Source organism: Salvelinus sp. IW2-2015, linkage group LG18, assembly GCF_002910315.2.
Source record: "Salvelinus sp. IW2-2015 linkage group LG18, ASM291031v2, whole genome shotgun sequence".
In the NCBI taxonomy this organism is placed as follows: domain Eukaryota; kingdom Metazoa; phylum Chordata; class Actinopteri; order Salmoniformes; family Salmonidae; genus Salvelinus; species Salvelinus sp. IW2-2015.
Genome location: NC_036858.1, coordinates 42910160 through 42924949, shown reverse-complemented (window position 1 = coordinate 42924949; position 14790 = coordinate 42910160).

The following is a 14790-nucleotide window of genomic DNA, read 5'->3' as shown; positions in this document are numbered from 1 at the left end:
AAATATACTGATATAACATTCTAAATGAATGGTACTGTTGAATGACATTTCTATGTATGATTAAAAGCTCTTAAGAAGATGACTCTAATTTTAGTGTGTTGTACTTTGTTTTTACAAAATGTGGCAACTGACTGTTGGTAATGTTTTCAGTTCTACTGGAGGTTGTCATGTGTGAACCAGTGAAAGACTGACAGTGTTTATCCTTCATTCTGCTCTATTTTTTATTTGAATACCAGCATTGAATACACACATAACCGTGGCTTATCTGAAGCATGCACTGTTCTGTAAAATCATGTGTTCCAGTCACACTTGTTTTTGGCATAAGCCTGAGCTGAACTTCACACAAGTTACGCAAGATGAACTTTTGGCACTAATAAAGTAATTGACTGGAAATGACATGTTCAAAGGTGTGAATGTGTTATTGTCTGTAATGTCCTTAATGTCTTGCCCTTTGATTTCCATGATGGTTTCCAGATCAGAGTCCTAAAAACACACCTTCACTTCCAACATTCCAGTGTTTTCTTGGTGGCAGAGAACCTAAATCTTACTCTGGCTTCAGCCAAATGCTATCCTACTCTGGCGAGGAACTATGTTATTCCCAATATCAGAACCACTTCACAGACTGTTCAGTAATCCCCTTTTCTCTTTTAGCCGCTGTGCGTGTGATACTAGCTACATAAAAATAGCCTTGCCCGGCTTTCTCCTGTTACCCCTTAACACCCTGAACTGATGTTAATCTAGCTTCAAAAATATTTCATTTTAAGTAGCTCTCTTAATAGCTCACCTCTCGCCCCTGGCTGTGCACCCATAACCAAACGTCAAGTCCACTTGGTTCGGACTGGTTCAAGCCAGTCAGGAGAGCGGCTTTTCATGACTCCACTCATCATGGAGATTACTGTGATAAACGTTTATAATGTCATTACAATAACCCCAAGAACTGGGTGGGAACTTGATCCTACAGAAATGTAGGCCTCAGGTCAGGGGTAGACCGGAGAGACTGACTCACATTTGAGTCAAAAGAACAACCATTAAAACAATGTATGCGATAGCCATGTTGAAAGAGCTGTTTTCAGATGTGATATGATAGACACCTCTGCGTGTAATTTTTCATCATACAGCATGCTGTTGCAGAGCTAAGCAACTCAAACTAGTCCAAGCAGGAATCCAGATTGGACTCTGAAAGGAGTCATGCTGTGAGACTCTGTGCCCTTTAATCTGGGGCTCTCGGAACCTGGTGGCAGAGCAAACACTGGCGTTTATTCACCCGTGGGGCGGCTCTGTTTTCAACAACAGACCCTCTCACCCTGATTGGTTTCATGCAACTGAACAGCTGGTTCCTGCTCTTGAGGTCTCTGTTGGTGTGAATGTGGACAGATGATGCTGCGAGAAAGGGAAAATATTTTGCCTCCCTAAAGGTGTCAGTCTTGGACATCTTCCCAGAGCAGCTGGGAGATGTGTGTTAGTATCTTTTCCAACTAAAGTAATGAGGCATACATTTGCTGAAATATCATTCACCACTTCCCCTTTGACTTTTGGAGGGTCATGTCAGCAACATAGTGGAGGTCTCCATAGCCGGTTTGGTCTAACATTGGTAGGCTACATCATGTCCAGAACAAACACACATACAGTACATTCGGAAACTATTCAGACCCCTTGTATTTTTTCCACATTTCGTTATGTTACAGCCTTATTCTAAAATTGATTAAATAGCTTTTTTCCCTCATCAATCTACACACAATACCACATAATGACAAAGCAAAAACACGTTTTTAGACATTTTTGCAAATGTTTTAAAAATAAAAAAACATCACATTTACTTAAGTATTCAGACCATTTACTCAGTACTTGGTTGAAGCCCCTTTGGCAGCGATTACAGCCTGTAGTCTTCTTGGGTATAACGCTACAAGCTTGGCACACCTGTATTTGGGGAGTTTCTCCCATTCTTCTCTGCAGATCCCCTCAAGCTTTGTCAGGATGGATGGGGAGCGTCTCTGCACAGCTATTTTCAGTTCTCTCCAGAGATGTTCAATCGGGTTAAAGTCCGGGCTCTTGCTGGGCCACTCAAGGACATTCAGAGACTTGTCCTGAAGCCACTCCTGCATTGTCTTGACTGTGTGCTTAGGGTTGTTGTCCTGTTGGAAGGTGAACCTTTGCCCCAGTCTGAGGTACTGTGTGCTCTGGAGCAGGTTTTCATCAAGGATCTCTCTACTTGGCTCCGTTAATCTTTCCCTCGATCCTGACTAGTCAGCCAGTCCCTGCAGCTGAAAAACATCCCCACCTCCCCAGAACCTCCGTCCCAGTCTCAAATCTCTCGAAGACAAACAGGTTTCCCTCAAGAATTTCCCTGTATTTAGCGCCATCCATCATTCCTTCAATTCTGACCAGTTTCCCAGTCCCTGCCGATGGCGGGATGGTGTTCTCGGTGTGATGAGAGGTGTTGGGTTTACGCCAGACATAGCGTTTTCCTTGATGGCCAAAAAGCTCAATTTTAGTCTCATCTGACCATAGTACCTTCTTCCATATGTTTGGGGAGTCTCCCACATGCCTTTTGGCGAACACCAAATGTGTTTGCTTATTGTTTTCTTTAAGCAATGGCTTTTTTCTGGCCACTCTTCCGTAAAGCCCAGCTCTGTCGAGTGTACAGCTTAAAGTGGTTCTATGGACAGGTACACCAATCTCCGCTGTGGAGCTTTGCAGCTCCTTCCGTGTTATGTTTGGTCTCTGTGTTGCCTCTCTGATTAATGCCCTCCTTGCCTGGTCTGTGAGTTTTGGTGGGCGGCCCTCTCTTGGCAGGTTTGTTGTGGTGCCATATTCTTTCAATTTTTTAATAACCGATTTAATGGCGCACCGTGGGATGTTCAAAGTTTCTGATATTTTTTTATAACCCAACCCTGATCCGTTCTCCACAACTTTGTCCCTGACCTGTTTGGAGAGCTGCTTGGTCTTCATGGTCCCGCTTGCTTGGTGGTTCCCCTTGCTTAGTGGTGTTGCAAACTCTGGGGCCTTTCAGAACAGGTGTATATATACTGAGATCATGTGACACTTAGATTGCACACAGGTGGCCTTTATTTAWCTAATAATGTGACTTCTGAAGGTAATTGGTTGCACCAGATATTTTTAGGGGCTTCAAAGGAGGTGAATACATATGCATGCACCACTTTTCRGTTGTTTATGTTTTAGCATTTTTTGAAACAAGTAATTTTTTTCATTTCACTTCACCAATTTGGACTATTTTGTGTATGACCATTACATGAAATCCAAATAAATGCCATTTAAATTACAGATTGTAATGCAACAAAATTCCAAGGGGGATGAATACTTTTGCAAGGCACTGTACCTTGTCACAACACAACTGATTGGCTCAAACACATTAAGTAGGAAAGAAATTCCACAAATTAACTTTTAATAAGGCACACCTGTTAATTGAAATGCATTCCAGGTGACTACCTCATGAAGCTGGTTGAGAAAATGCTAAGAGTGTGCAAAGATACCATCAAGGCAAAGGGTGGCTACTTGAAGAATCTCAAATATAAAATATATTTGGATTTGTTTAACACTGTTTTGGTTACTACATGATTCCATATGTATAATTTCATAGTTTTGATGTATTCACTATTATTCTACAATGTAGAAAGTATTAAAAAAATAATGAGTAGGTGTGTCCACTCTTTTGACTGGTACTGTATGTAGCTATTTCTGTTTTTCATACCACAAATATCAAGTCCTTACATACTGTATATGGCCCATATGCAGGCTTGGGTAYGTTAGTTTCTAAATGTAATCTGTTACAGTTACTACTTAACTGTCCACATTTTTTATCAGTAACGTAACTTTGGGATTTCTCAAACTAAATAACGGAATCTGATTACTTTGTTACTTTTAGATTCATTTCCTTTTAAGAGGCCTTAGGTTACAAAAAGAAAACTTGCTKTTTTTTTCAATGAATGTCATTGATAAAGCAGAAAGGTTTAATGTATTTTTGTGTCCAACATCTTTTCTGAATTTAAAACTAATCCAAGAAGTAATCATCTAGGTTTTTATAAGTACACTCCATGACCAAAGGTATGTGGACACCTGCTTGTCGAAGATCTTATTCCAAAATCATGAGCATTAATATGGAGTTGGTCCCCCTTTGCTGCAATAACAGCCTCCACTCTTCTGGGAAGGATTTCCACTAGATTTTTGGAATATTGCTGCAGGGACTTGCTTCCATTCAGACACAAGAGCATTAGTGAGGTCGGGCTCTGATGTTGGGCGATTATTCCTGGCTCACAGTCGGCGTTCCAKTTCATCCCAAGGGCCTTCGATGGGGTTGAGGTCAGGGCTATGTGCAGGCCAGTCAAGTTCTTCCACACCGATCTCTACAAAACATTTCTGTATGGACCTTGCTTTGTGCATGTGGGCATTGTCATGCTGAAACAGGAAAGTCCTTCCCCAAACTGCTGCCACAAAGTTGGAAGCATAGAATCATCTAGAATGTCATTGTATGCTGTAGTGTTCAGTTTTCCCTTCTCTGGAACCATTAAAAACAGCCCCAGACCATTATTCCTCCTCCACCAATTTTTACAGTTGGCACTATGACTGGCAGGTAGAGTTCTCCTATCATCCGCCAAACCCAGATTCATCTGTCAGACTGCCAGATGGTGAAGCGTGATTCATCACTCCAGAGAAAGTGTTTCCACTGCTCCAGAGTCCAATGACGGCGAGCTTTACGARACTCCAGCCGACGCTTGGCATTCCGCATGGTGATCTTAGGCTTGTGTGCAGCTGCTCAGCCATGTCAACCCATTTCATGAAGCTCCCGACGAAGAGTTATTGTGCTGACGTTGCTTCCAGAGAACTCAGTAGTGAGTGTTGCAACCGAGGACAGACAATTTTTACTTGCTACGCGCTTCAGCACTCAGCGGTACCATTCTGTGAGCTTGTGCGGCCTACCACTTCACGGCTGAGCTGTTGTTGCTCCTAGACGTTTTTACTTCACAATAACAGTACTTACAGTTGACCAGGGCAGCTCTAGCAGGGCAGAAATTTGACGGACTGACTTGTTGGAAAGGTGGCCTCCTATGACGGTGTCATGTTGAAAGCCACTGAGCTCTTCAGTAAGGCCACTCTACTGATAATGTTTAACTATGGAGATTGCATGGCTGTGTGCTCGATTTTATACACCTGTCAGCAACAGGTGTGGCTGAAATTGCTGAATACACTCATTTGAAGGGGTGTCCACATACTGTTGTATATATAGTGTATCTGTAATCTGTTTACAATTTTTTTAGCAGATAATGTAACTGATTACAGTTCGTTTTTTTGCAATTTCAGACTACATGTAACTTATCAGATGTAATCAGTTATTCCTTAACCCTGCCCATATGTAAGGACTTCAGAAAGTATTCAGATCCCTTCACTATTTCCACATTTTGTTAGTTACAGCCTTATTCTAAAATGTATTTTAAAAATTGCATCAATCTACCCCATAATGACAAAGCAAAAACTGTTTTTTTTTAGAAATGTTTGCTAATTTATAAACAATAAAATACAGATACCTTATTTACATAAGTATTCAGACCCTTTGCTTTGAAACTCTAAATTTAGCTCAGGTGCATCGTGGTTCCATTGATCATCCTTGAGATGTTTCTACAACTTGATTGGAGTCCACCTGTGGCAAATTCAATTGATTGGACATGATTTGGAAAGTCACACACCTACCTATATAAGGTCCCACAGTTGAAAGTCCATGTCAGAGCAAAAATCAAGCCATGAGGTCAAAGGAATTGTCTGTAGAGCTCAGAGAGAGACAGGATTGTGTCGAGGCTATGGTATGGGGAAGGTACTAAAACATTTCTCCAGCATTGAAGGTCCCCAAGAACACAGTGGCCTCCATCAGTCTTAAATMGAAAAAGTTTGAAACCACCAAGACTCTTCCTAGAGCTGGCCGCCCGGACAAACTGAGCAATTGGGGGAGAAGGGCCTTGGTCAGGGAGGCGACCAAGAACCCCACACACTCTGACAGAGCTCCAGAGTTCGTCTGTGGAAATGGGAGAACCTTCTAGAAGGACAACCATCTCTGCAGCACTCCACCAATCAGGCCTTTATGGTAGAGCCACTCATCAGTAAAAGGCACATGACAGCCAGCTTGGAGTTTGCCGGAAGACACCTGAAGGACAAGATTCTCTGGTCTGATGAAACCAAGATTGAACTCTTTGGCCTGAATGCCAAGCGTCACATCTGGAGGAAACCTGGCACCATCCCTTCGGTGAAGCATGGTGGTGGCAGCATCATGCTGTGGGGATGTTTTTCAAAGCGACGGGCTGGGAGACTAGTCAGGTTTGAGGGAAAGATGAACCTAGCAAAGTACAGAGAGATCCTTGATGAAAACTTGCTCCAGAGCGCTCAGCACCTCAGACTGGTGCAAAAATTCACTTTCAAACAGGACAACGACCCTAAGCACACAGCCAAGACAACGCAGGAGTGGCTTCGGGACAAGTCTKTGAATGTCCTTGAGTGGCCCAGCCAGAGCCGGACTTGAATCCGATCGAACATCTCTAGAGAGACCTGAAAATAGCTGTGCAGCGAAACTCRCCATCCAACCTGACAGATCATGAGAGGATCTGCAGAGAAGAATGGGAGAAACTCCACAAATACAAGTGTGCCAAGCTTGTAGTGTCATGCCCAAGAAGACTAGAGGCTGTAATCGCTGCCAAATGGGCTTCAACAAAGTATTGAGAAATGGGTCTGAATACTTATGTWAAAAAAATTATGTTTTTGCTTTGTCATTATGGGGTATTGTGTGTATTGATGACGGAAAAAACAATTGAATACATTTTAGAATAAGGCTGTAATGTAACAAAATGTAGAAAAGGTCAAGGGGTCTGAGTAATTTCCCAAATGCACTGTATCTGCGTTTCTATTAACCTGGTTACCAGTTTGTTTCTGCTAACATTAAACTCCTTGTAGTCTGTGTCAGATGCCAAACATGCATATTACACGGAGTACAAGGTGTAGAATAGCTGAACAGACTGGTACCCAGGCTATGTTTGTATGATATGGGTTATGTAACCATCAATATTTCTCCATTCATACCTATAGGCTAGTCAGAGATGAATTTTGAGTATAACATGATTTGATTTTATTATTGCTGAATAGAAATACATAAAACATATATTTTAAAGCTTTATTGAACTCATTGATATCGTTTATTAAGTCAGTACAGTTAGCTCTTTCAGGAAACCCTGGTCAGAAGTAACATACTGTATCATTGCAATACCATAGAAGAATGCAATTAACTGTATTTCACTCTCTGTGGTTCCCTCTCTTTTCAAGAAGGGGATTACGAATTCCAAGTCGTCCTGTAAGATCCCTCAGAGTTTGACTGTGGGAAACTGTATCAAAGTTCCTTGGGAACATTGGGTACCACAGTGTGAAAAACCCTGCCTGTCCTTTCCTCAGTCCAGGACTCAGAAATAATAAAACAATTTCTCCAAAAGTACAGAACAGAAGGGCATGATCTGTCAGACATGAAAGGCATAGCTCCACTCTTCCCAAATTCCTCAGGAGTCAGGACTGTATTAACTATAAATCTGATAAATGCAGTTGCTCTATAACACAGAATGGAGCTGTAAGCCTACTGGCCTCTGATGTGGTACAATAGTTGTACTATTGTGCATTCAAATCGTAGTGAGCTAAGGAAATAATTTTCTCTTGAAGGACACAATAAAACATACAGTTGAAGTCGGAAGTTTACGTACACCTTAGCCAAATACATTTAAACTCTGTTTTTCACAATTCCTCTCATTTAATCCTAGTAAAAATTCCCTGTCTTAGGTCAGTTAYGATCACCACTTTATTTTAAGAATGTGGAATGTCAGAATAATAGTAGAGAGAATTATTTATTTCAACTTTTATTTATTTCAGCACATTCCCAGTGGGTCAGAAGTTTACATACACTCAATTTGTATTTGGTAGCATTGCCTTTAAATTGTTTGACTTGGGTAAAACGTTTCGGGTAGCCTTCCACAAGCTTCCCACAATAAGTTGGGTAAATGTTGGCCCATGCCTCCTGACAGAGCTGGTGTAACTGAGTCAGGTTTGTAGGCCTCCTTGCTCGCACATGCTTTTTCAGTTCTGCCCTCAAATGTTCTATATGATTGAGGTCAGGGCTTTGTGATGGCCACTCCAATACCTTGAATTTGTTGTCCTTAAGCCATTTTGCCGCAACTTTGGAAGTATGCTTGGGGTCATTGTCCATTTGGAAGACCCCTTTGCGACCAAGCTTTAACTTCCTGACTGATGTCTTGAGATGTTGCTTCAATATATCCACATAATTTTAATTCCTCATGATGCCATCTTTTTGTGAAGTGCACCAGTCCCTCCAGCAGCAAAGCACCATGTGATGGTGTGCTTCACAGTTGGGATGGTGTTTTCAGCTTGCAAGCATCCCACTTTTTCCTCCAAACATAACAATGATCATTATGGCCAAACAGTTCTATTTTTTGTTTCATCAGACCAGAGGCATTTCTCCAAAAAGTACGATCTTTGTCCCATGTGCAGTGGGAAACGTAGTCTGGCTTTTTTATGGCGGTTTTGGGGTGGTTCTTCCTTGTGAGCGGCCTTTCAGGTTATGTTCGATATTGGACTCATTTTACTGTGGATATAGATATGATAAGATGCTGTTTCCTCCAGCATCTTCAAAAGGTCCTTTACTGTTGTTCTGCGATTGATTCGCACTTTTCGCACCAATGTATGTTCATCTCTAGGAGACAGAACGCGTCTCCTTCCTGAGCGGTATGACGGCTGTGTGGTCCCATGGTGTTATACTTGCGTACTATTGTTTGTACAGATGAACGTGGTAACGTCAGGCGTTTGGAAATTGCTCCCAAGAATAATCCAGAGTTGTGGAGTCTACATATTTTTTCTGAGGTCTTGGCTGGTTTATTTTAATTTTACCATGATGTCAAGCAAAGAGGCACTGAGTTTGAGGTAGGTTGAAATACATCCGGTACAACCTCCAATTGACTCAAATTATGTTTGTTGGATTTGTCATTTTTGATTTTCCGGTTAGGAGTCAATTTAGTGTATGTTAACTTCTGACCCACTGGAATTGTGATACAGTGAATTATATGTGAAATAATCTGTCTGTAAACAATTGTGGGGAAAAATGACTTGTGTCATGCACAAAGTAGTTGTCCTAACRGACTTGCCAAAACTATAGTTTGTTATCAAGAAATTTGTGGAGTGTTGAAAAACGAGTTTTAATGACTCCAACCAAAGTGTATGTAAACTTCTGACTTCAACTGTAATTGTCATCAATCAAATGTAACGTATTTGCTTGCAATTAACTTCAAACATCTAAAGTTACATTTGAAGTACACCGCATGTCAATCTAAATGTTTGCTGGATGTTTCTTTTTTTTTAACCTGAGACAAATTACTCCATTCAGGTGTGASGCTGGTCCACTGCATGGAGGAAATCCCCATCAGGTAATCTATTGATGTAATGTTGATGGTAAGGGCAAGAAATAGCCTTCAACCAATAAAACAGCCTACAATAAAATTGCATTCCCCATAATAAAAAAAATTCACTGGGTTATATGGCAGCTAAGAGAAAAAGAAAGAGATGACATTTTAAAAAGCCCAGTATGGCAACCTATACCACCTACATGTAACATGGTCAATTTAAATGCGGAAAACAAATCCGTATGAGATGTTACATTTCATATGGTACGTATTAATTTGTGGTTGTCGTATGATTTCGTATGATATACTACGAATTGCAATATGTTACGAATTGCAATTCGTACAATTTGTGGCGGATTTGCTAAACTTATGTTAGTTAGGGTTGGAGTAAAAACCTTCAGGATGGTAGCTCTCCAGGAACAGGGTTGGAAAGCATTTGCTCTAGTCTATGAGACCAGGCTGAGTAGGCCTATGTAACCTATTGTAGGCCTATGGCAATATGATGTAGCCTAGGCCTACAATGACGATATGATGTTGTTGATGTATTACACAAAGAGGCTAGATGTGGAGTTGGGCTGGCAAGGTTACACGTGGTCTGCGGTTGTGAGGCCGGTTGGACGTACTGCCAAATTCTCTAACAACGTTGGTGGCGACTTATGGTAGAGCAATTAACATTACATTTTCTGGCAACAGCTCTGGTGGACGTTCCTACAGTCAGCATGCCAATTGCACACTCCCTCATAACTTGAGACACATGTGCAATTGAGTTGTGTGAAAAAAATGCATATTTTAGAGTGGCCTTTTATTGTCCCTAACAATGAGATGATTGTGGACTACAGGAAATGGAGGACCGAGGACACCCCATTCTCATCGACAGGGCTGTAATAGAGCAGGTTGAGAGCTTCAAGTTCCTTGGTGCCCACATCACCAACAAACTAACATGGTCCAAGCACACCAAGACAGTCGTGAAGAGGGCACGACAAAACCTTTTCCCCCTCAGGAGACTGAAAAGATTTGGCATGGGTCCTCAGATCCTCAAAAGGTTCTACAGCTGCACCATCGAGAGCATCCTGACTGGTTGCATCACTGCCTGGTATGGCAACTGCTTAGCCTCCGACCGCAAGGCACTACAGAGGGTAGTGCGTACGGCCCAGTACATTACTGGGGCCATCCAGGACCTCTATACCAGGKGGTGTCAGAGGAAGGCCCTAAAAATTYTCAAAAACTCCAGCCACCCTAGTCATAGACTGTTCTCTCTGCTACCGCACGGCAAACAGTACCGGAGCGTCAAGTCTAGGTCCAAGAGGCTTCTAAACAGCTTCTTCCCCCAAGCCATAAGACTCCTGAACATCTAATCAAATGGCTACCCAGACTATTTGCATTGCCCCCCTGCTCCTCTCTTATTACCTATGCATAGTCACTTTTATAACTCTACCTACATGTACATATTACCTCGACTAACCAGTGCCCCCTCACATTGACTCTGTACCGGTACCCCCTGTATATAGCCTCGCTATTGTTATTTTACTGTACTAGCTTACAATTGGCTCATTCATCCCCCCTCCTCTCCCCTGTAACTATTCCCCAAGTCGTTGCTGTAAATGAGAACGTGTTCTCAGTAAACTTACCTGGTAAAATAATGGATAAATAAATAATGTTACCAGGTAAGTTTACTGAGAACACGTTCTCATTTATATTTTTTCWACTGCGTTGTTGGTTAAGGGCTTGTAAGTAAGCATTATACTAAGGTCTACACCTGTTGTATTCCGCGCATATAACAAATACGATTTGATTTGAACACAAGGTGCACCTGTATAATGATAATGCTGTTTAATCAGCTTCTTGATATGCCACACCTGTCAGGTGGATGGATTATCTTGGCAAAGGAGAAATGCTCACTAACAGAGATGTAAACAATTGTGTGCCATTTTTGGGGGGGGAAATAGGCTTTTTATGCATGTGGAACATTTCTGGGATCTTTTATTTCAGCTCATGAAACATGGGACCAACACTTTACATGCTGCGTTTATATTTTTGTTCAGGATAGAATGTGTGAGCTGCAGTTCATCTCAAAGTACATCCCCATCCAACCTGGCCTCAGAGCATTTCGTATTATTCTGTACGTAAATCCGAGACACTGAATTTAGTATGATATGTTACATTTTGTATGGTATGTATTAATTTGTGGACGTTCATCACTCATTTCGTACATTTCGAATTATATGTTACGAATTTGCTAAACATACAATATGTTAAGAATTTGCTAAATGTATGATATGTTACGAATTTTCAAAATATGCAATATGTTAAGATTTTGGGAAAAATTTACAATATCTTGCAAATTTGAAAAAAGTTGGACGCTTTATCTTTATCACGCTTTATCTGGACATGGTTCGTCAGGACTTCCAACAGCCGAAGCTAAGTAGTAACATTAACATGATGCCTTCTAATTGCAGTCGCTGTACTCATAAAATACAGGAGAACGATCGCCTTACGGCGAGGATAGCTGTGCTGAAAGCCCAGCTTCAGACGCAATCGTTAGGCAAGGGTAATTTCAGTGTAGGAAAGGATGAAACAGCGTCTGGTACCACCAGTAAGTACAGATAGTAACGTTAGTATAAATCCCCTCGCACGGTCCCCGCAGCCGGACTTTCTCATGGCTTCTGGAGGGAAATGCTGTAAGAATGCTCAACCGGTGTCGCTCATTCAGCCGACAGAAACTTTCAACRGGTTCTCCCCATTAAGCAGCGAGTCGGAGTCAGAGGCCGAGCCTTCTCTGGTCTCTACTCCTCCCGTTACGGGMTCTGAGACGCCGAGGCTTCCRACCATTAGCTCTGACAAATTGAAAACCCTAGTCATTGGCGACTCCATTAGCCGCACTATTAGACTTAAAACGAATCATCCAGCGATCATACACTGTTTACCAGGGGGCAGGGCTACCGACGTTAAGGATAATCTGAAGATGGTGCTGGCTAATGCTAAAACTGGCGAGTGTAGAGAATATAGAGATATTGTTATCCACGTCGGCACCAACGATGTTAGGATGAAACAGTCAGAGGTCACCAAGCGCAACATAGCTTCAGCGTGTAAATTAGCTAGAAAGATGTGTCGGCAATTGTCTCTGGCCCCCTCCSAGTTAGGGGGAGTGATGAGCTCTACAGCAGAGTCTAACAACTCAATCGCTGGTTGAAAACTGTTTTCTGCCCCTCCCAAAAGATAGAATTTGTAGATAATTGGCCCTTTTTCTGGGACTCACCCACAAACAGGACCAAGCCTGGCCTGCTGAGGAGTGACGGACTCCATCCTAGCTGGAGGGGTGCTCTCATCTTATCTACCAACATAGACAGGGCTCTAACTCCTCTAGCTCCATAATGAAATAGGGTGCAGGCCAGGCAGCAGGCTGTTAGCCAGCCTGCCAGCTTAGTGGAGTCTGGCACTAGCACAGTCAGTGTAGTCAGCTCAGCTATCCCCATTGAGACCGTGTCTGTGCCTCGAKCTAGGTTGTGCAAAACTAAACATTGCAGTGTTCGCCTTAGCAATCTCACTAGAATAAAGACCTCCTCCATTCCTGCCATTATTGAAAGAGATTGTGATACCTCACATCTCAAAATAGGGCTACTTAATGTTAGATCCCTCACTTCAAAGGCAGTTATAGTCAATGAACTTATCACTGATCATAATCTTGATGTGAATCCTGGACTATCGGACCACCATTTTATTACGTTTGCAATCGCAACAAATAATCTGCTCAGACCCCAACCAAGGAGCATCAAAAGTCGTGCTATAAATTCTCAGACAACCCAAAGATTCCTTGATGTCCTTCCAGACTCCCTCTGCCTACCCAAGGACGTCAGAGGACAAAAATCAATTAACCACCTAACTGAGGAATTCAATTTAACCTTGCGCAATACCCTAGATGCAGTTGCACACCTAAAAAATTAAAAACATTTGTCATAAGAAACTAGCTCCCTGGTATACAGAATATACCCGAGCTCTGAAGCAAGCTTCCAGAAAATTGCAACGGAAATGGCACCACACCAAACTGGAATTCTTCCGACTAGCTTGGAAAGACAGTACCGTGCAGTATCGAAGAGCCCTCACTGCTGCTCGATCATCCTATTTTTCCAACTTAATTGAGGAAAATAAGAACAATCCGATATTTATTTTTGATACTGTCGCAAAGCTAACRAAAAAGCAGCATTCCCCAAGAGAGGATGGCTTTCACTTCAGCAGTAATAAATTCATGAACTTCTTTGAGGAAAAGATCATGATCATTAGAAAGCAAATTACGGACTCCTCTTTAAATCTGCGTATTCCTCCAAAGCTCAGTTGTCCTGAGTCTGCACAACTCTGCCAGGATCTAGGATCAAGAGAGACACTCAAGTGTTTTAGTACTATATCTCTTGACACAATGATGAAAATAATCATGGCCTCTAAACCTTCGAGCTGCATACTGGACCCTATTCCAACTAAACTACTGAAAGAGCTGCTTCCTGTGCTTCGCCCTCCTATGTTGAACATAATAAACGGCTCTCTATCCACCGGATGTGTACCAATCTCACTAAAAGTGGCAGTAATAAAGCCTCTCTTGAAAAAGCCAAACCTTGACCCAGAAAATATAAAAAACTATCGGCGTATATCGAATCTTCCATTCCTCTCAATTTTTTTMGAAAAAGCTGTTGCAGAGGAACTCACTGCCTTCCTGAAGACAAACAATGTATACGAAATGCTTCAGTCTGGTTTTAGACCCCATCATAGCACTGAGACTGCACTTGTGAAGGTGGTAAATTACCTTTTAATGGCGTCAGACCGAYGCTCTGCATCTGTTCTCGTGCTCCTAGACCTTAGTGCTGCTTTTGATACCATCGATCACCACATTCTTTTGGAGAGATTGGAACCCAAATTGGTCTACAAGGACAAGTTCTGGCCTGGTTTAGATCTTATCTGTCGGAAAGATATCAGTTTGTCTCTGTGAATGGTTTGTCCTCTGACAAATCAACTGTAAATTTCGGTGTTCCTCAAGGTTCCGTTTTAGAACCACTATTGTTTTCACTATATATTTTACCTCATGGGGATGTCATTCGAAAACATAATGTTAACTATGCGGATGACACACAGCTGTACATTTCAATGAAACATCGTGAAGCCCCAAAATTGCCCTCGCTAGAAGCCTGTGTTACATACATAAGGAAGTGGATGGCTGCAAACTTTCTACTTTTAAACTCGGACAAAACAGAGATGCTTGTTCTAGGTCCCAAGAAACAAAGAGATCTTCTGTTGAATCTGACAATTAATCTTGATGGTTGTAAAGTTGTCTCAAATAAAACTGTGAAGGACCTCG